General features: G+C 31.3%; 1 protein-coding gene across 2 annotated transcripts in view; it reads left to right on the forward strand.

Annotated features, from left to right (window-relative positions):
- The first annotated feature begins 18,015 nt into the window (after positions 1-18,015).
- Positions 18,016-22,863, forward strand: part of LOC103578637 (putative polypeptide N-acetylgalactosaminyltransferase 9) — a 295,869-nt gene continuing 291,021 nt past the window's right edge. For both annotated transcript variants that reach the window (XM_053741866.1, XM_053741872.1), the window contains exon 1: positions 18,016-18,355. The gene's annotated coding sequence lies outside the window, so the exon portion shown is untranslated. The remainder of the gene's footprint in view (positions 18,356-22,863) is intronic.

Raw genomic sequence — 22,863 nt, forward strand, 5'->3', positions numbered from 1 at the left:
GAGACTCTCTGCGCTCGAAAAAAGTTTGAAAAGTAGTCATAATGGTCATGGTTTCGGCAGTAAAAATAGATGCGTACTTAACTGTGCGGAACATACCACCATCCCTAGTGGCTGCATTTAGGTTCACGAAACCAACAAACTCTCTGTTGCTCATTTTGGAGCCGTCTGTGAACCAGCATATACCATTGTTCAGTTCATGTTTGAAGATGGATAAAAATTGGGTGCTGGGATCGGCTGTTTCTTGAAGAATTAAACCTTTTTCTAGGTCAATATCTGGCTTTTACTACAACGACTCATAAACATAACTGTAACACCACGGTTTGAGAATTAAATTCAATCCTACTTAAATAGTTCATGCATAGACATTGAAATCGAAGATAAATAGGGGGCTCTTTTGCTCCAGTCAGCATTACATTGATTGGCGTGGATCTTCTATATCCCATAGCTAACCTGATAGCTCTGTTCTAAATAACTGTGAGCTTGAAGAGAGAATCTTAATTTAAAGAATAATTGGTGAAAAACCTTGCCATTAAAAAATGAATTATTCTAAGAAACTCAAAGATTGTGCGACACTGAGTAATCTTAATTTAAAAAAAAAAAAAAATTACGTGACAAAATTTTTTTTCAATTCTTTGCTTCATTAAAAGCGTTATATAAATAATTAAAAAAAAAATTAATATTTCTATTTATGAACAAAATTAATTACTACATGATTTATTAAAAATAACAAGAATGAATAAAGTTCAATTAAACTTACTGCTCATGGAAAGTGATTCGCGAACATCTAGATATAGAGGATTATTTAAATTTTCTTGATATTTAAAACGTGCTGTTGCTATTTCGTATTACAATGTCACAGAGGAATATTTTGATACGGTTTTTAATGTCAGAATATTTTTCGACTTTACTCAGTGAATTGAAGAAATTTTTATTGAGATTTTAACGGCAATTTTATTACTTTCGTTAAATATTATTAATATTCTGTCAAGACAACTAAAAAATATAGCTGTCAAATAATCATTTAACTGCCGAAATTTTTAAACAAAATACACTAAGTAAGTAGCAAACAAAAAAAAAATCCATTCTAGATCTTAGAATACTTTTTAAAAATTTTGTCTAGACATAAATGAAATTATTATAAGTCCACGATTTAATCTAGTTTTGTCCTTGCACAATTTCAGAACCAAAATTTTTCTAAATTCCAGAATTAATCTAGTTTTGTCTTTCTGTATCGCAATTGTTTTTTAAAACAGCAGATCAAAAACAGCTTAAAATTTTTATAAAAGATCAAAAACATATCAACTAGTTCAAATACAGACCAATTAGTCCAAATGCAGTGCAGTTAGACTAAAATCAGACCAAATATTTCGACCCGGGATTAGAATTTAGTGTGATGTGCAAATACGATGTGGCGCAATGGATATAGATGAGTTGAACGAAATATGGCATAAGCTCGAATAGCTCAACTGGGAGAACGCTCGGCGCGTAACTATGGTTTAGGTTTGATTTCGAGTTTGAACTATCCATAATTTTCTCAACTTATTTATAGACTTTTTATTGAAAAGGTTCCTTCCTTATTCTACCCAATCTCCTTCAATCCTTATTCTCCTTCCCCGTATTACGAAAAGTACGGAACGCTTCACGTATATAGTTCTGTACGTGTATGTGAACACATATACTTCCCTGCTTAACAGTAGTATTTAAAATAATTTACGCCTAAATTTAATGGTCTCACTAGTATTAATAATAAAGAAAAACTTTAAATTTTCCATCTCTCTTTTATAAATTTATCCATTTGTTTACGTATGTTTCCTTACAGTTTGTTGAATATAAAAATGACATGAGACATACGAACAAAATGAATATGAACTTATAAAATAAAATAAAAGGTAATACAGGATAATAATGAAAAAAAAAATGATACAATATAAAGTTTAGTATAGAGCGCATAAGAATATCAACAGCTAGTTGCTGCTAGAGGTTCAGGTATGAATAATAATAATAAATAAAAATAGAAAATGTGCTGAACAAACAAGCTGGCAATAATAGATATTACCTTCCAGTATTTGTGCATATGGAGTCGTATCCGAGCCACTTCTGTACGAAGATGTGTGTATATCTATAAGTATACTTTTAGCAGTCAATATTCTTTTTATTTCGCTCTTCCTAACTCAGCTGCTTTTTCTTGTTAAGATATAACCATACAGTACATATATATATATATTGTAACGACAAAAATCTCATCTCTATCCAAGCATACGTTAATACGCCAAGATTTTTGCGCTACAAACTTCGTTCTCTATCCTTAGCCTCCAGTTTCAATACTAACAGGGCGCCAGGTAATTTTTATCACTGGAATCACCAAACCAGTAAATCTTAAGAATTAGATAAATTTTTGATCTGTGGAACTATCTCAAAACCACGCATAAATAGAAACTGGATAATTTTTGATCTGTGGAATTATCACCAAAACCACGCAACTAAAAAAAATTATAAATAAAACTTAACAAAATGCTCAGAACTTATAAGCACAAACAAAAACAGAGACTGGAAAACTAAAAACAGAGTTACGGTATGCCATGGTGTCGCTCAGTGTGTAGGTTTATGGAGAGAGGGAGTGGTCCGGGTTACATCATTACAAATTCATTCAATAACCAAAATCCAAAACAAAATCTTATCATTATCTATAACTGACCTCTATATTCTAAATCCATAAATCAATTTTTGAACTCTACTATATCGGTAACTGGAGGCTCATACCTCACCAAACGTACTCACTAAACCTGACTTTGAGTATGGATATCCTTGGTAGTTGCTCTCCTGGAACAGACTTCAGCTGGGATCGTAAAACTTAAAACTAAGTGTACCTATGACTTCCTCAGCGGTACAAGTGGTCATGACTTGTCCTCTGAGGCCTGTCAGACTAAATAATTAAAACTGACCAAACGGCTTCGACAACAGCAACGGTCACAATATTACTGTTGAGGCCTGCCAAACCGAAACTCAAAAACTGATCCCAATCTGCATCCATCAGATCCCTTATATACTGGAGCGCTAGCATCTCAGATAGATCTCTGCAATCTACCAAGAAGTCTCATGGGGATAGAACTAGGTTCTATTATCAGATGATACCGGGTGACTAATTTAAGTCCCGCTCCACGGTAACACTGACTCGTCCACATACTCAAAAAACCAAAACTGTAAACCAAAACTCAAACTTTATCATTGTCCCAAACTTCGATCTCAAACCATATTTCATATTAAATATCCATAAATCTGATTCTAATTTTTTACTATAATCTTTCTTAACAAAACCCATAACTGTAGCTAAACGTTACTCCATATTTAATTCTTAAACTATAACTTAAATCAAAAATCTGTATCAAAATCGTTAATACCTGTACGCTAAATTCTAAGTCTTGAATTACCATGCTCGTAAATACAGAAAAATCAGTTGGTGTTTGTGACGTTCACTTTGATTTGCCCCCATACGAAAAATAACGTCACAATATACATATATATATATATAGAGAGAGAGAGAGAGAGAGAGAAAGAGAGAGACAGGTGCGTAAGTATCAATAACTGTTAGTATATCTTGTGAAAATCCACATGGGAAATCATCTAGTTCGTTCATGGTGGCTACTTGATAAATTTCAACGACACACTGAATCATCTCATTACTTTTATATATATATATATATATATATATATATATATATATATATATATATATTGTGACGTTATTTTTCGTATGAGGGTCAAATCAAAGTGAACTTCACAAGCACTGGCTGATTTTATAGTATTTACGAGCATGTTAACTCATAACTTATAATTTAGCTTAAAGGAATTAACGATTTTGATACAGATATTGATTTAAGTCAAAGTTTAAGAATTAAATATGGAGTAACGTTTGGGTACAGTTATAGATTTTTACTGAGAAAATTAGAGTGAAGAATTAGAATCAGATTTATGGAAATTTAATATGAAATATGGTTTGAGATCGAAGTTTGGGACAATGATAAAGTTTGAGTTTTGGTTTACAGTTTTGGTTTTTTGAGTATGTGGACGAGTCAGTGTTACCGTGGAGCGGGACTTGAATTAGTCACCCGGTATCATCTGATAATAAAACCTAGTTCTATCCCCATGAGACTTCTTGGTAGATTGCAGAGATCTAGCTGAGATGCTAGCGCTCCAGTATATAAGGGATCTTATGGATGCAGATTGGGATCAGTTTTTGAGTTTTGGTTTGGCAGGCCTCAACAGTAATATTGTGACCGTTGCTGTTGTGGAAGCCGTTTGGTCAGTTTTAATTATTTAGTCTGACAGGCCTCAGAGGACAAGCTATGACCACTTATACCGCTGAGGAAGTCATAGGCCACTTAGTTTTTACTTGAAGTTGAGTCAAAACGACTTGAATAACCTGAATAACTTTCGAAGGGGTGAATGTACCTATTTTGTACAGCATTAAATTTCCTTAAAGAAAAATTTATTTTGACTAGCAAAAATTTCAATATTTCTACCCGGGTCGAAATATTTGGTCTGATTTTAGTCTAACTGTACTGCATTTGGACTAATTGGTCTGTATTTGAACTAGTTGATCTGTTTTTGATCTTTTATAAAAATTTTAAGCTGTTTTTGATCTGCTGTTTAAAAAAAAATTGCGATACAGAAGGACAAAACTAGATTAATTCTGGAATTTAGAAAAATTTTGGTTCGGAAATTGTGCAAGGACAAAACTAAATTAAATCGTGGACATAATAATTTCATTTATGTCTAGAAAAAATTTATAATAAGTATTCTAAGATCTAGAATGGATTTTTTTTGTTTACTATTTACTTAGTGTCTTTTGTTAAAAAATGCCGGCAGTTAATGATTATTTGACAGCTATATTTTTTAGTTGTCTTGATAGAATATTAATAATATTTAACGAAAGTAGTAAAATTGCCGTTAAAATCTCAATAAAAATTTCTTCGATTCACTGAATAAAGTCGAAAAATATTCTGACATTAAAAACCGTATCAAAATATTCCTCTGTGACATTGTAATACGAAATAGCAACAGCACGTTTTAAATATCAAGAAAATTTAAATAATCCTCTATATCTAGATGTTCGCGAATCACTTTCCATGAGCAGAAGTTTAATTGAACTTTATTCATTCTTGTTATTTTTAATAAATCATGTAGTAATTAATTTTGTCCATAAATGGAAATATTAATTTTTTTTTTTAATTATTTATATAACGCTTTTAATGAAGCAAAGAATTGAAAAAAAATTTTGTCACGTAATTTTTTTTTTTTAAATTAAGATCACTCAGTGTTGCACAATCTTTGAGTTTCTTAGAATAATTCATTTTTTAACGACAAGGTTTTTCACCAATCATTCCTTAAATTAAGATTCTCTCTCATTTTGAATATAAATTTATAATAATAAATTTCTGTATTTATAAAAATATCTAACAGATGATGATAAAGAACTGAATGAGTTGGAGGTAGAAGAAGCAAGAGGAAAATCGTCGATTTTTCTCAGAATGTATGTTCAAAGATAGTCTCAGTTACTAGGATGCACTATCAGAAGAAAAGAAGGAGGATGAAGTTAAATTTTTTTTAAGTAGTGTCTATATGTTAATTGAGGCTAATTTATTTATTAAATAAATATAATTTTATATCAATGTGTAAAAAAATATCAAACTTTTATTAATTTTTTGTTTTTATTATTTATTATTATCACTATAAAAAAAATCGGTCTGTCGGTTGACCCTGCGGGCCAGCCCCAAAACTTCCCGCTGTTTTCGACCTCAAAGAGCTCGAAAACATTAGTAGATATATTTTCGAGCTCTTCGAGCTCGAAAATGCTATCACATGCAATTGTTTTTTTATGATCTTTTTAAGCTCTAACAAGTTACCTGTTATGCTGAAGTTTGAAAATTTAAGAATCGAAAATCATCAATGAAGCGGTTTTTAAAATTTAGTTCCTGATTATGTTCAGTAAAATAAGTGTACTGAGGCAGAAATCAATGTCGGGGATCAAAATCAAGATTTAAATAAATTTTGACTCATGTAAGAAACAATAAAATATGAAATATTCGATAAAAATATTAAAAACTACGTTTTATCGATTTTTTTGTTGATAATATGATTTAAACTAAAAACCAAGTTGGATGACATTATATGATCAAAAGAAACCATAAAAAAGATGAGTTGGTATGATATCAGGCACATTTTGTTACGTTATATTATGATTTATCCGGAAAAAATAACATAAAATGTTATTTTTTTAACATTTCAACACCGATATCTTTTGAACTAATCAATCGATTTTGATAGTTGACGTGGCAATCGGCGCGTTTTATTGAATTCTAGAGCTGATTAAAATTTGAAATCGATCGCGTCAGTCGTTTCTAAAATATTTAGAAAAAACCGCTTTTCACCATTTCTTTCTCCCGCGATAACTCTCGAACGAATTATCCGATTTTAATGTTTGAGGTGGCAATCGACGCGTTTTATTGAGTACTAGAGCTGATTAGATTTTAAAGTCGATCGTATAAGTCGTTTTTGAGAAATCAATAAAAAACTAAAAAAAAAATTTTTTTTTTTTCGTAATTCGCTAATATTTTCGAGTCTATTCGATCAAATAATCTGAAATTTTCAGAAAAGTTGAAGGCCAACAAGCTCTTTCGATTGCCACCTCAACCATCCAAATCGATTTATTAGTTCAAAAGTTACAAAGAGTTTACATGCATACATACACACACACACACACACACACATACATACACACACTCGGACATCATTCTGAAAATAGTCAGAATAGCTTCCTAGGACCTCAAAACGTCGACATCTAATGAAAACTCGATTTTCGAAAATCGGGGTGAAAACAATAACTTCCCGAAATTTTTGAAAATCGTCGATTTTCTTAGCGGGAAGTTAAAAAATTTTCATCTGTTTTTGATCGAATATAGATCAAAATCAGACTAAAAATAATAAACAGAAAAAGTCGGATTTTTATCTAGATTAGAATAAAAACAGACTAAAAATAATTGACAGAAAAAGTCTGAATTTGATCTAGATAAGAAAAAAAACAGACTAAAAATAATTGACAGAAAAAGTCTGATTTTGATCTAGATAAGGATAAAAACAGACTAAAAGTTATTGAAAATAAGTCTGAAAATAGTCTAAATCAGGAATGGTAAGGGCAAAACTAGATTAAAATTCACATATTAATTAAATGTAAATAGAAAATAAAATTGAATAAAAATAACTTAAAATTTTCAATTGATTAAAAACAGATCAAATTTTTCGACCCGGGTAGTAGTTACAATAATCCAAAATAGCGTAACAGGGAATTTTGAATTTTCCGCGCTCAGTTGCCACGATTTTTTATCATGTGCACAGTCGATATAATCTATTACTGCCTCAGGGTTATCCGGGGTAGAGTGCGACTGTCATCCCGAGCGGAAATCGTAGGGGCTTGTTTGTCAGTCCCACTTAGTGATAAGTAGGGGTGTCGAAGTTTCCGGAAGTTGCCGAATTCGGTCGAGTGGGTGCACAATGATAAGTGAAGAGAGAACCCAGGCGGAGACACACAACCGGACGAGACGCCCGAAGGCTAAGATGCTTTCCAGCAATACAGGTGAAGGAGCTAGCAAAAGAAATAAAGGAAAACAACAGGAGGATAAGACGAGACGAGACAAGGAATCGGACGCGACGAACGTGACAAAACAAGGAACCTGCCAAGACGGTGGAATCACCCAGAGGAGCCGTACCAAGAAAAAAATCAGGTATTAATTAAATTAATTATTTTAGGCCGAAGCCAGAATATTAATTTAATTTAATAAATACTTAGTCGTTTGTCGGGGCAATCCGCGTCTAGGCCCGTATTTAATGATTAGTTATAAAGTCTATTAATAAAAATTAAGCCAGACGGTTGTCTAACCGGATCCAGGCCCAATTCCCGGGTCCAGGGCGTCGTCTTATAATTCCAGGCCATTGCCGGAATCCTATACGTCGTAGAAATTTCTAGGCCGATTGTGGACGACACAAGCCAAAAATTTTCATGTTCTAGTCCGCGTTTTGATAAATTAAGTATTAATTGAAATAATTAAATTAACAAAATTAATAATTTATAATTAAAAGTAGTTAATAAAATTTCGAGAATAAAATAAAATTATACTCAGTAAAAATAAAGATTGTAAGGTAAGAAGTCGAGTGGTCGCGAGAAAAGATGGCGGAACTCGAGTGAGGCGAGTATTGAGTAAAGAAAACGGAGATGAGATTTTTTACTGACCAAAACTTAAAATATTGAGTCTCGTGAATTCGGATCAGTATTATATGAAGGAATTAAGGTTGGTCGCCGGAAAGGAGTTAAATTAAAATTAATTAATTAATAATAATAATTATTCATCAAAAATTAATTAATTTAGTTATTAAAGTGTGTGGCGGGAACAGCCATTTTAAAATCAGTGTGTGTGAAAAAGTCCAGGGACTCGAGTGCGCGCGTGTGTGTAGGAACGATTTTAAAATGTATAGTATAATTAAGAAATAATTCGGGAGGTAACCGATATTTTAATTTGTGTGTCAAAAGGTAGTTGGCAATGATTTTAATCGAGTGTGTGAGTGTGTGCGATGCCAAGGTAGTGGCTAATTAGTTTTAAGTCGCCAAAGGTAATTGGTAGAATTTTATATGGTCAAAAGTTATAAGGTCTAAAGGTTATAAGGTCAAAAGGTATAAAAGGTTATAAGGTATAAAGTTATAAGGTCATAAGGTATGAAGGTCAGAGGTTATAAGGTTTAAGGAAAAATTATAAGGGTTAATTTACAAGGTTATAAAATTGAATAAAAGTAAATATTGTGATAATAAATCAATCTAAGTTATTTATAAAATTATCCTTCCTCTTCCTTCTCTTACAATTAAAATTTACACCGACCCTGAGTATTAAGAACCGGTTCTGGAAGACCGTTTAATCCTTCCAGTGGCGCCCTTAAAAAGGTAAATTAAGGTCGACCAGAGTAACAGCATAGCCCTGTTATAATAGAAACTAAGAATTTAAAAAACAAATCAATGTTTAAGACACGGTTGCAAGGCAACGGCTTGTTTTAGACCAATTTACTAAGAGAGATTTTTTGTAGGGAATTCAATTTCCTTGCAGAATATACATTTTTCAAATTTTTCAGGTAGATAATTTACGAGTTTCTTATAAAAAATTAAATTTTTGTCAAAAAACGAATAGTCGTAACGATACACCTCTTAATATCAATATTAAGGGCTCAAACTTGCACAATAGTTTTTTTTGGTCATAAGGAATAATATTTTCACAGTATCGAAAGAAAAAAAAATAGTCGATTTTTTTGGCCCAGTCTAATATATATTGTAACACGTGAAAAATTCGACGTCGACAAAACTTGTTCCTTTAATAGTTTAGCAAAATTTTGATCGATCACCCCCAAACAACGGTTTGATAGATCAATTTGAAAATTTACAGGGTTATTGGGGGTACACTAAGTTAAAAAAGTCCGTGGCAACATTAGTCTTTTCATCGATATTTACAGAGAGTAGTGGTTGATTTTCTGAAAAACCAAAAAAAGTCATTTTTTTTTGTATTTACTTCGAATGAATGTTAAAAATGAAAAAAATTTTTTTTTTTTCAAAAAAATGGTAAAAGAGTTTTGTAGGGCTTTTATTCAAGTTCTGACCGCTGTCCTCAAATTTACTGTACAATCATTGGTACCTGAAATATCGATGATCAAAGCTAAAAGGATCATTTTTTGTTTGAAGGCTGATATCTCTGCGACAAATCGTCCTACGAAGTAAGAAAACAGCCAAATTGAAGCTGATTAAATTTGCTAAATGACCTATCCATTGGTTTAGTTGGAAAAATTTTTCCACGGTCCGTAAACTCTCTGAAAGAAAAGAAAAAATTTAGAAAGTTGCTGTCTCACAGTATTTCTCATGTTTGTGCAATAGCTGAAGCACTAAAAATTTTTTGATTAAAATGCGCCAAAAGTAGAGATTTTGAGCTATAAAATGCTTTTTTTTAAATCCCGATACGACTATTTTTTACGAAGTTACAGTCTAGCAAAAATCACTAAAAAATTTTTTAAATTTTTCTGTTCCTTTAATTTATGGCATGAGTGTATATAAATATATATATATATATATATATATATATATATATATATATATATATGTACATAGCGTTGGAAGAAAACTTTTATTATTAGATACAAGGAAACAATTTTTACAATCTGGATTAGTAAAGATTCGATAGCAGTCCCAGTGAAAGTCTTATTCTAAAATAGATTTTTTACTAAATCAAATAGTAAATTTTATTGAATGCTTTTGTTTTTTACTCTAAAACTCAATGTAATTTTCCTTATAATTCAGTAATTTATAGGATTAAGCGATTATAATTTTTACTTATTTAAAGGAAAATTTCTATATTATTGGCCGGTTTCAAGTTTGCCTCGGCGAAATAGTAATTTTTATTGGAAAAATAACAAATATTATCAGATTTTTTTCTCAGTGTATCAATCTTTTCTCATAAGAAACTGTTTCTGTTGGTTAAAGCAGTTTTTGTTTCCTTGGTTGCACGGAGAAAAATCTGAAAACCGCCTGACTCTGCGGGCCAGCTCTAAAACTTCCCGCTGTTTTCGAACTCGGGGAGCTCGAAAACATTATTATGTGTAAATATGTGAACTCCTCGAGCTCAAAAACGTGTTTGACTGCCAAAACACACATTTCACTGGAAAAAAAAAAAAATAGTTTTTATTCGACGATATCTTTGGACCGAATGAACCGATTCAAGCGTTCTTGATGGCAATCGAAAAAGCTCACCAAGACTTAAAACTGATTACATAGGGATGAAAACTATAATTTCCCGAATTTTTTGAAAATCATCCATTTTCTTAGCGAGAAGTTAAAAATAGATAGGAATGACTACTGGACTACACAAGAATAACCGTAAAGTATGTAGAAACTGATCTTGGCATATTACTAGTTCTCATTACCCATTTGAAAAAATATATATGTGACATATATACATCATGTGATTAATATATCGCTGATGCACAGGAAGACGAAATCAAGATGACGAGTGACCTCGGCGATAAATCGTTGGAATGTATAGCAGTATTTTTAAATCCAAACGTCATAAATCGAAACTCAAATAGTCCGAAAAGCGTAATGATTGCTGTTTTTGGCACGTCCTCTCGTGCGACAGGTATAAGTGAAAATGCCTTTGCAAAATCGACAACTGAAAATATATTTTTATCGAGTAAAAATGTGATAAAGTACGTCATTAAGATAACGCAGCAAGTATTTGCCGATAAGCGTTCGATTGTTAAGTGGACAATAGTCACTATACGGCTTCCATTTTCTGGAGTTCTTATGTGCTAGATGGTGGAGCCCAGGCGTCTTGCTTTGCACGAAACTGGTGGTCTAGGTGACGTTCGGATATGAGGTACCCTTAAATATTTTTCGATTTGTTGTTGAGTAAAATCGTGTCATTTAATATCTATAATTTCTCTTAGTCGTTCCGCTGAAATACTAGGTTCTATGTTAACGACTTTAAACCGTAGGTTTCGAGCCGTTTGCGGCGTACAATTGGTAAACTATGGTTGTACTGCTTGATTTCAGCCAGCTACGTGAGAAGACGGACGAATCGGAACCGGAATCGACAAGGTATTTCATTCCTGTAGTTCGCTATCCAATAAAAAGGCAGCGGGAAATTGATTGAGAATCATTAGCTGCCTCTACTGATTCTCGTTGGCGTTTTCCTGCCATTTGCAGCCGGGTGCACATGAACGTACAGTTTCGCCATATTTGTGGTAGTACCAGGAAAAATCGAATTTTTAGGTACACGTGAGCGTAATCGGCTTTGAGATCGCGATCGACTGCAATTCATCTTAATGTTTTTCATCCGTGCAGTTAGCTGCGCATTTTCTCGGCGTAGCGTACCAATCTCGCCGTGCTCGGTGGTAGATGATGATGATGATGATGCTGCAGCAGCGGCAACGTGAGGTTTGAGTGTTATTCGCTCCGTCATGCAGTCACTACGAGTGGTCCATTCGCCACCTTGATCCCCGAGCTGCTCTAAACTTTGATTTGACTCGAATAATTAGAGTGTCTTACAGCTCGGAAAGTAGGAAATCTAATAGGAGGTGATCAAGCAGACAATAGATTGTTGAGAACCCGAAAGAAAACAAATGGAGGAAGCCCTTCACATATTGTATGGCGAGAAGTTGCATCCCACCACTTATCCTAAGTGACCATGTTGACCAGCGCTGGGAGACTGGTACCACGAGGGGCCATTCCAAGCCCACTTCGACCAGAGTCTCTTTATTTTCTGAGATGGTAGTAGTGTTTGGCTCAGGAGAGGTAGGGCGTGGTGGCTGTGGTTAGATACCACGTGCAATGAGGACTTTTGATTATGCCTCTAATGCCCACCTTAATTGTCATTCGATTATATTTTTTGGTTAAGAGTGTTATTTGGGGGGAAGGTAGGGACGACCTCACAGCGTGCGTATGCCCAAAAGGGTGCGGATACGGCCTTCCTTAACACGGAGGTGGACTTCGGTCACGTTACATTAATTAATTTCCTCACCTTGATTTGTTTTATATGAGCATAGTGCCCGAAAAGCTCGAAGATTTAGAAAATCACTTAGTGATGGATGAGGGCAAGTTTGTGACAATGGCATGTCTTGAATGTTAATGATTATAAATGGAAGAAACCCTTTTTAGGGTGTTGAAGAGAAGTTGCATCTCATCATTGATCCTAATGCGATCTGATTACCAGTTTAGGGAACTGGTACCACGGGGAGCTTTTCCAAGTCCATTTCGATCAGAGTCTCATTATTTCTTGAGATACTGCACGAAAATTAATTATATTTTTTATAACAGTTCGCAAAATTTTTTATCACAACTCGATTTGCACTAATGGTTCCACGAATTAACGCTGATGTGGCAAAACATCCATGAAATGCACAGCAATGCACCAGTGGTGATAAAATATGAAAACTGCACAATGATAATGAACTCACTGTACTGGTTAAATCACAAAGAGTTCACTAGGATAAATGTGAATTCAAATCGCCAACTCGCTGAGTAATCGGCAACACAACAAAATATTCGCGGTAAAACGAGGAGGGAACTTACGGGATTTTTATTAACTGTGTAACACATGTGATTGACGCTTTTCTTCAAAAGAGATCACTTCAGGGTCACTAATTTAGCGATTAGGGTTATCTTACACATAATCACTTTATAAAACTGGCTAATTACGTTAGTAGTAGTAGTTTGCTTATTGGCTTGAACTGTGTAGTTCATTTAGCCGTTCCGGGCTAATTACGTTAAACAATATTTTCTTTAATAATTACTATGTAAAAGGGTAGGAACAATAAGAATAGATAAAGTTTCATTCTGAAAATCTTCAGTATTGTTAAATATTTTTATTATTGTTTCTGATTCTGGTCACAGCACCACTGTGACATACTGGAAATTTTCTAATTTAATTAAAATATTGTTAATTATTTATAACGTCCAGGTTAGGACTCATTGAAGTGTCAATAGACCCCCGGTGGGCCCTAGTTGTCAATTATTTGGTGTTAATTATTAATTTATTAATCTTCACGTTTTTCGGGGGTGGGGGCTGTTTGGGGGCGTAAGAAATAAATATGTTCACGTTTTTTAGAAAAAAAAATCCTACAGACTTGAAATTTTAAATAAATATTACCTATGATACAAAAAAATAAATGTTGGCCATTTTTTAACTTCCTGCTAAGAAAATTGCAAATTTTCAAAAATTCGGGAGATGATTGTTTTCACCCCGATTCTCGAAAATCGAGTTTTCATCAGATGTCGACGTTTTGAGGTCCAAGAAAGTTATTGTGACTATTAGGTGTACAAAAAAGTTCTACCCGTTTTTTGTCAAAAAAAAATATATTTAAAAATTTTAAATAAAATACAAATTTTAATCAAAATAACCACCATCAGCATCTACTACCCTTTGCCAACGCTCAGGCAACTGATGGATCTCACGGCGATAAAAGGCTTGATCTTTTGTCGAAATGAAATCATCTATTGTTTTTTGCATTTCGTTTTCATTTTGTAAGTGTTTGTCAGCCAAGTAATTTTGCAATGAACGGAATAGGTGAAAATCACACGGTGCAAGGTCTGGTGAATACGCCGGGTGCGGTAAAACTTCCCACTGTAAATCATTTATAGTGTGGTGGACGATTGAACTTCTATGAAGCCTGGCGTTATCATGCTGCAGTATCACTGGTCGAGGTTTTTGTCCCGCAAATCGTCTTTTACTGTTGATTTCATCTGCTAATTTTTTTAATTGACAACTGTAGCGTTCTCCAGTAACGGTTTCTCCTGGTTTGAGTAACTCATAATATAGCACGCCCCACTCATCCCACCAAATACAAAGCAATATTTTTTTCCCAAAAACATTACGTTTTGGTGTTGATGTCGTTGGTTGTCCTGGGTCTACCCAACGTTTTCGACGTTTAGGATTCTCATAGTAAACCCACTTTTCGTCCCCTGTTACAAGTTTCCACAAAAAACTTTTTTTTTTATGTCGTGAAAGCAACGACAGGCAGGTGTCAACTCGTCTCTCTCATTGTTCTGGAGTTAATTCATGAGGTACCCATTTTCCTTCTTTTTGAATCTTACCTAAAGCATGTAATCTTTCAGAAATAGCTTGTTGAGTAACGTTTAACTTTTTCGCAAGTTCTTGTTGTGTTTGTGCAGAATCTTGATTCAGTAATTCTTCCAATTTCTCGTCACTGATTGTTGAAGGTCTTCCAGAGCGTGGTTTATCATTTAAATTAAAATCTCCGTTTGTGAATTTCCGAAACCATCTTCGACAAGTACTGTCATTAATAACACTGTCACCATAAGTTGCACAGATTATTCTTTGAGCTTCAGCAGCACTTTTTCCTTGATGAAATTCATATAAAAGACAATGGCGGATATGCTCATTACTTACTTCCATTTTTAACTTAATAAAAAAATATATATATCGAAGATTAATATATTAAAAGTTTGATGAATTTAAAGAGTACAAACAGCTGTGCATGTACATATACGTATTCATAGCTAACCTATAAATAGCTGTTAGATAACTCCATCTTTGAAAAACGGGTAGAACTTTTTTGTACACCTAATATTTCCGGATGGACGCACGCACGCGCATGTGTGTGAGTGTGTGTGTGTGTGTGCTTGAATTTTTTGTTGTCCGACGATGTCTTTGGAACTAACCAACCGATTTGAACGTACTTAGTGGCGATCGGAAGGGCTCACCAAAACTCTGAATTGATTAGATTTTGGGGTAAATCGGACATGTAGTTGACGAGTTATATGACGAATAAAAATTAAATTTTTTTTTATTTTTAGTTTTTTTGCGAATAACTTATGAACTATAAAAACTTACCCGATTCACCCTAAAAAAATATTGCAACTATACTTATATTCTAATGTCTGATTTTTATATATATTATTCAAGGGAGTATTTCAAACATATATTTCTTCAGCGAGACTAATCGTAAGACCCAAACATCCTCCAGACACCAAAAACATTCAGCCGTGAGTATGAGCACGACGGTACTACGCTCGTGCTTTAAAGTGAGTGAGTTATCTATACAGAGTTGAAAGTAGGAACTATTTGAACAATTGTAACTTGAGTTCATTTAAAAAAATTTCGTTGTATGAATATTTTGTGAATGAACGTCTTTTTAAAAAGTAATAGTAATATTAAAATTTTCCGCAAGTATACTTTAAAAATTTACCAATATTGGTTCAATTGTTTTTTACCTTCATTCTTATGTTATGAAGTTAATGGTCAAGATTTTATTTTACTATTAATTATTTAGGTGTATTCTCTACACGGAAAGAAAATTATAGGAACGGTTCCCATACTTTTATGCAATGTTTTCCTATACCGTTATAGGGACTTCGACCGTACATTATTGGAGCAGTTCTTATTATTATAGAAACAGTTTCTATAATTATAAGAATGGTTCCTATAATCATAAAACTGTTTCCCATAATTAATAGGAATGGTTCCTATACTATCATTTCCATAATATATAAGAATGAACCTTATATATCATGGGAATCATCAAGTTTTATTTTTGAAATATCTCCGAACCTACCTTACTAATTAAGCTCAATTTTTCAGTGCCTATAGTAAATAACAAGCCGCGTCGAATGACACCTCGATGATCAAAATCGGTTCACCTGTTCGAAAGTCACAGAATATTTACATACGTACGTACTTACATACATACATACACTCGGACATCATCTTGAATTTAGTCAGAATAGCTTCCTAGAACCTTAAATCGTTGACATTTGTTGGAATTTCGACTTTCGCAAATCGGGGTGAAATCAATAACTTCTCTAAATTTTTGAAAATCGTCGATTCTCTTAGCGGGAGGTTAAAAATTCTCCTAAAGTTTGAGCTCATTATCTCAAAAATTGACCTAGCGCAAAGAGGGGTCTCCTTCCCCGTTTAAATAACATTGTAAAATTTTTTTTTCTTTATAAAATAACTACATGAAGGAAATTTTTTTTTTCAATTTTGATTTCAACTTTCTTATAGGAAATGTAATTCTCTACAAAATTGTCTATGTCCAGTTTTTTTCTAAACTCAACAGAAACGAACTTACAGAGGGCCGAATAAAGAGGAAAAAAATAATTAATGAATTAATAACAGAAAAAAATTTATTATTTTAACTTATCAATTAATTAACTCAATATACTCCATTATTTATCAAAAGTTTTTGAATTCAACATTATTTCGAATTAATAACAAAACAAAATTTACCATAAAACAGAAATTAATTACAATTATAATTAAAACAGAGATTAATTTTAATTACAATTAATTTCTGTTTTATTGTAAATTTTTTTTTGTTATCAATTCGAAATAATGTAAATTCAATAATTTTTTATGAATAATGAAGTATATTGAGTTAATTAATTGATAAGTTAAAATGCCTGTGAGCGCCCTCAGCATATCTTAATAAGAAGTATGATATCTTAACTATTAAGATATTATATTTGCGGGAAATTCAGGTAGTTTTATTATTAAAAAATATTGGTTTAAATAGAATCACAGTTCTTATTTAAAGTAACCAAAATATCTATTCAATATTAATGATATTTAATTTAATAGAATAGATTACTCAAGTATACGATCTATTTGTATTAAATACTCTAAAATTTTGTCACTGTTTAAATTATGACTATATATATATATATATATATATATATATATATATATATATATATATATATATATATATATATATATATATATATATATTTATTGTCAATAATATATTTTTAATATAAATAAGATATTATTAAAAAGTATCAACTCCATCAATATATTTAATATAAAGAAATTGTTTTGTCAGTGTACTTTCCATTCTAGCTGCGAGATGGCAATTATTTTTTTACGAATGGTAATTGTCTAGTATACGAAACAAGGTACGTCATTGAGTGAAGAATAATAAATATGGTGCAGATTGAAGAGTAATAGAATGTGAATTATTTAAAAAATTCTAAAAAATGTCCTTTATAGTGTAGAAAAAGGTAACAAAATTTCAGCCTAATCTTAAAGGATCAGGGTCAAAAGTGGTTGATTTGGCGTGGAATGCCTCATATACATATAAGTATGTCGGTATTACGTCGTTTTTATTCTACCTGTATTTAAAAAAGCCCGCGAACAAATTAAAATTCAAAATTAATAAAAAAGAAAAATATCCATAATTTCTTCAAACAATAGATGTAATATTAGTGTTAATGGGATTTGTTATAATCAATATTTATTATTAAAAAAACCCAAGATGCAGATTTAAAAATCTTCGGGCGCACTCGTAACCACTCGGTTGGATCGTGAGTCTCCGATAAACTCCGCGCGCAGTCGTGAGTGCAGGTTAAAATAGTGGGAGATGATACGGCAGTGAGAAAGGGCGCGCAGTACAGATTGGGCTTTGGCCCCAGCCGATTTGAGAGGGGATCTGCAGCAGGGTTGGTCGACTCCTCGTGTCGTTGACAGCAGCGGTGGTCAAGCCAATACGCGGTAGACTGGCTCCCTGTAGCTGTCGAGATATTACAGACAACGGTGCCGAGTGAGCGACAGTTATACCCGGTCTCTCGCGTCAGACTGTTGTTTCACGCGTTGCTGTTCGTGTAATAAATAACAAAGTTTATAAAATAAATAATTAAACCTAATTAATATTGCGTCCGTTAATTTTTTTAATTTATTACCAAGTAACAGTGAGTGATTTGTTTTTAGTTCTGTTTTTCTTTTCTTTGTTTTTTTTCGAGCTGTCATCTTTTTACAAGGTTAGTGTTTACATTTTTTTTAACCTTTTATTAATTCGTGATGAAAAATTTTTTTTATTGCCTTCTTTCATATTTTATTTTATTTTTCGTGTTACGGGTTTTATTTAAAGTAGCTTAGTAATAAAATCGTGTTAGGTTGTTATAAGTAAAGGATCGCGTGTCCTTGAGTTTCTATCTCACTCCGCCCATTGGGATGTTGTAAAATCATTAACTTCCTTTTTAGATTTTTTTTACTCCAAAATTTCACATTATATATATACATACATAAATACATATATCCATCTTTATATATATATATATATATATATAAATATAAATATATATATATATATATATATATATATATATATATATTATTCGTTGTGATTTAACTATTGCCCATTACAAAAGCCAACGGTGTAATCCAGTTCATTTCCTGGCTAACACGTTGATTGTTTATAACTTAGTGAGTTTATATATATATATGCATAATTATTTTGAGGGGGAGTATGAGGTAAAAGCCTCGAACCATAATACGTGGTATAGAGTAGTCTGTGGTATTAGTTACACGTTTAAGTTCACTGCCTTGTTATTAATACGCATTGTATAGATTCAAATAATTAATTATCATTATAAATATTGTCCATTCTTATTCATTAAATTTTTTAGAAATTTATGGTGGCTGTATAAGATTTTTATAAATATATTTTTTATTGTGACAATTTTTTATTAAAGAAATAGGAGATATCTTGTTGACGGATCGCTTACCTCCTACGCGATCTTGTCACACAAGAAAAAAAAAAAAACAGTATCCTTTATACAGTGAGTGTTATCGCTCTTAAAAGTACGGCTATTGCGTGGTAATTAAAATAGCTACTCTCTAATTTCATTCACATAGTTGAGTATTTTTTATGAAATTTTAATTTTTATGGAAAATTAAAATATCCAAACCATTTGATAAGTGTTCTATTCCATTATAGAAATGTTAAAAATCGGGATGAAACTGCCGATTTGTAAAGAAACTTAGTTTTGTGGTCATTTAAAAAAAAAAATAAACTTTAAAAATTAGTGTTTGAAATTACAACCCGAAACCCGGATGTTGATATGGGGAATTTTAACATTTCAAATAAGAAATTTTACAATCCGTTTTGTCAATTTTCTGAGTATCAGTTACGATTTTTAAAGTTCAAATAGTAATTTTTCTTGTATAGACAAGAAATTTTCATGCTTATCCTGTAATTATGCATGTTTTAATCATAAATAAAAAAATTACTATTTAGAATGATAGTATTTACTGATCACTTTATCATTATATTACTTGTCGTTCTCAATTTATATAATTCATTTTTTTCCGTGTATATCTTATAATTTTTTTTTACTCAAAATTCTCTCCAATTATCTAAAAACAAATAACTCTTGATGACACAGACCAAGAAATTTTTTTTTACTATCAATTACTTTCACCTTTACACTTCTTAATTTAATAACTGTCAGTAATAACAAAATTTCATAAATTGAATAAAAAATTAATTACTATTCTTTCAGATAATTTTTTCCCAGCTTTTCTCTGAAATAAAAGCTCTAAGCGCAAAATAAAGACACAGACCCGATGCTTTACTCTATGAACTAGCGAAGTGCACTTCAATTTTTTGATAACTTCCATTTGTTTACGAGAAAAGCATGGACAAAATTCCCATTTACTGTACAAGTGCAACAAAGAGTACCGTTTATCCAGTTCAGTGCGAATAAAGAAACAAATGAAAACGCGTCTTAAGTAGAGTTTGAATCTATCATTATGTTGTATTTGATATTTGAAAATGTATAAGAAATTACATTAGTCGTAAATTTTGGTTTATGTCAAAAAAAAAAAAAAAAAAAAAAGAAGGAAGCATACGTATTAGAATCCATCCTCTCGCGTTACACGACGCATATTTTAGTGTTTCGTTGTCTCTTGTCTTTATTTAATATTTTACATTTTATACTATTCTACTTTTTACTTCCATTCTTCTTCCATTTCTCCTATCTCCTTTACATATACACTTTCTCCAGTTGTAGACCGACTTAAATTCATACCTTATGTTATATTCGCTAGGCTGAACCTTTTTGCATCTCTACATAAAAATGTACATCAGTATCAGAATATAGAACAACATCCAGACATCCGCGTCATATATTTTTTCTCTCTTTTATTTATATTTTTTATTTTAGTTTACTCTGCTTCACATTTAAATAAATAAATAAGCAAACGAAAAAACACTGCATTAAAATTCGAATACTTAATTACATTTTTTACTATTAATTTATTTTTCGGAATAGAGCGTGATATAGCTTTTAAAAAATACACGTAAATAAATAAATGTAAATAACATAACGTAGTTCTTGATTCTCGGCAATATATTTATGGTCTGGTAAACGTTAAATTTAAATTGTAAATGACCATCGTACAACATACCGTTGCACGTTGACACGTAATGCATATTTCTATATGTCCATACCATTTCCAGTTTTAGTTCAATGGCCCAACACACGATACGCATCCCTATTAATTATTATTATTATTAATAATTATTTGGTATTGAACGTCAATAATTTATATCAATATTAATATATTTGGTTTAGTTACATAATATTTTTTACTTAATAAAACGATTCAATTTATTTTATAAAAATTCATTTTAAGTATTAAAATTTAGTTAAGTAATTTTTGGCTGTCGTTATTTCGGAAGCGAATACTTTCATATATTTATTGTAAATATGTATATGGTAAATTACTTAGATTTATGAGATGAGGTATATATAAAGTATGAAAAATGAAATAAAAATTACTGTCATAAGTGAAGACCTTACCAGAATTCATCATATGATATCTTTCAAAAATTCTTACTTAATTTTTCAATTACTATACGATATCGATTAAAATAAAATATATATTAATAGAATAGTTGTTATCTACATGGAAAGAAAATTATGGAAACGGTTCCCATAATTTTATGAAATTTTTTTCTATACCATCATATGAATTACGACCATAAATTATGGGAGCAGTTCCTATAATTATAGGAATGTTTCCCATAACTATAGGAATAGTTCCTATAATTATGGGAATGATACCCATAACATTCTAGGAATGGTTTCAATAATTTATAGGAATATACATCCTATAATATTATGGGAACCATTCCCATGATATATAGGAACTATTCCTATAAATTATAGGAACCACTCCCATAAATTATAGGAATCATTCCTATAACATTATAGGAATGGTTCCTATCATACACTGATAGAAGGATTTGTTTAGGAGTAATAAATTGATTTATTAAATTTTTCTCAACTGACTTTTTTGGATTTAACAAATATTTAGTAATTATTAACAATATTTATTATAATGAAATAAGTAACTTCTTTATTATTAAGAAATATTTTTAATGCTAACAAAGCCTTATTAACATAAAAGAAATATTTGTTAGCACCAAACAAGGCTTGTTAATATTTAATAAATATTTCTTAGACGAATTTGTCGGTAGAGGGCTACACACGAGCCTGTAGTGGTGTACAAGTATTAAAAAAGCTATATGTGTGTGTCGTTGCGACGTCATATTGTTTACTCCGTTCTAGCTTGCATTGTTGGTTAAACGTAACCTACAACTGAAGCTCTCATATACTTAAATAATATTTATATCAGACGTGTTTTGTAAATTGTCATCCATATTATAACTATGAAAATATGGAAGCCTTGTTAATTTTATTCAGTTCAATTTTAATCAAATATAAAACCATTAAAAACACATGTACTATCAAACGGATTTTATGTTATTTCTCAGCGTAATTTAATATAAGAAATTTTAATTTGTTTATTCTAGTTATAGTGTTAATTACTATGAAATTGTATTTTGAAATTAAAAGAACAGAAAATTTTATACGATGGTTGTTTTAGTTATTTTTGTTTATAAATACAAATATTAATGAATGTGTGTAGCTGCATGCAAAAACATATATAGATATATATTCTTGAACTGTGTGATTTTATGAATTAAATTTTAATAAATAAGTTAATAGATAATTTCTTAAATATAAAAAAAAAATTTGTTCAAATAATAAAAAATATATTAAATATAAAATATTCATTTATTAATCATTAAAAAGTGATTCATTAAATGTTAAAAAGTGATTTATTAAATACTAATAAATCATTTTTTAAATGGAAAGAAATCGTTTATTAAATATTAACAAATCGTTTATTAGATGCTAAGAAATATTTATTAAATACAAAAAAATGATGTTTAAGAAATGATTTGTTAAATATTAATAAATATTTCTTAAATAAAGCTCCGTTAAGAAATAATTTGTTAAATATTAACAAATCTTTTTTAATACTAAGAAATCCTTCTATCAGTGTAGTATGAGAAATATTCCCATAATATTATAGGAATGGTTTCCATAATGCAATTGGATTAGTTCCTATACCATTATGGGAATCATTCTTATAATATTATGGGAATGGTTCCCATACTATTATGAAAATATTA

This window comes from Microplitis demolitor, chromosome 9 (assembly GCF_026212275.2).
Source record: "Microplitis demolitor isolate Queensland-Clemson2020A chromosome 9, iyMicDemo2.1a, whole genome shotgun sequence".
Classification (NCBI taxonomy): Eukaryota; Metazoa; Arthropoda; class Insecta; order Hymenoptera; family Braconidae; genus Microplitis; species Microplitis demolitor.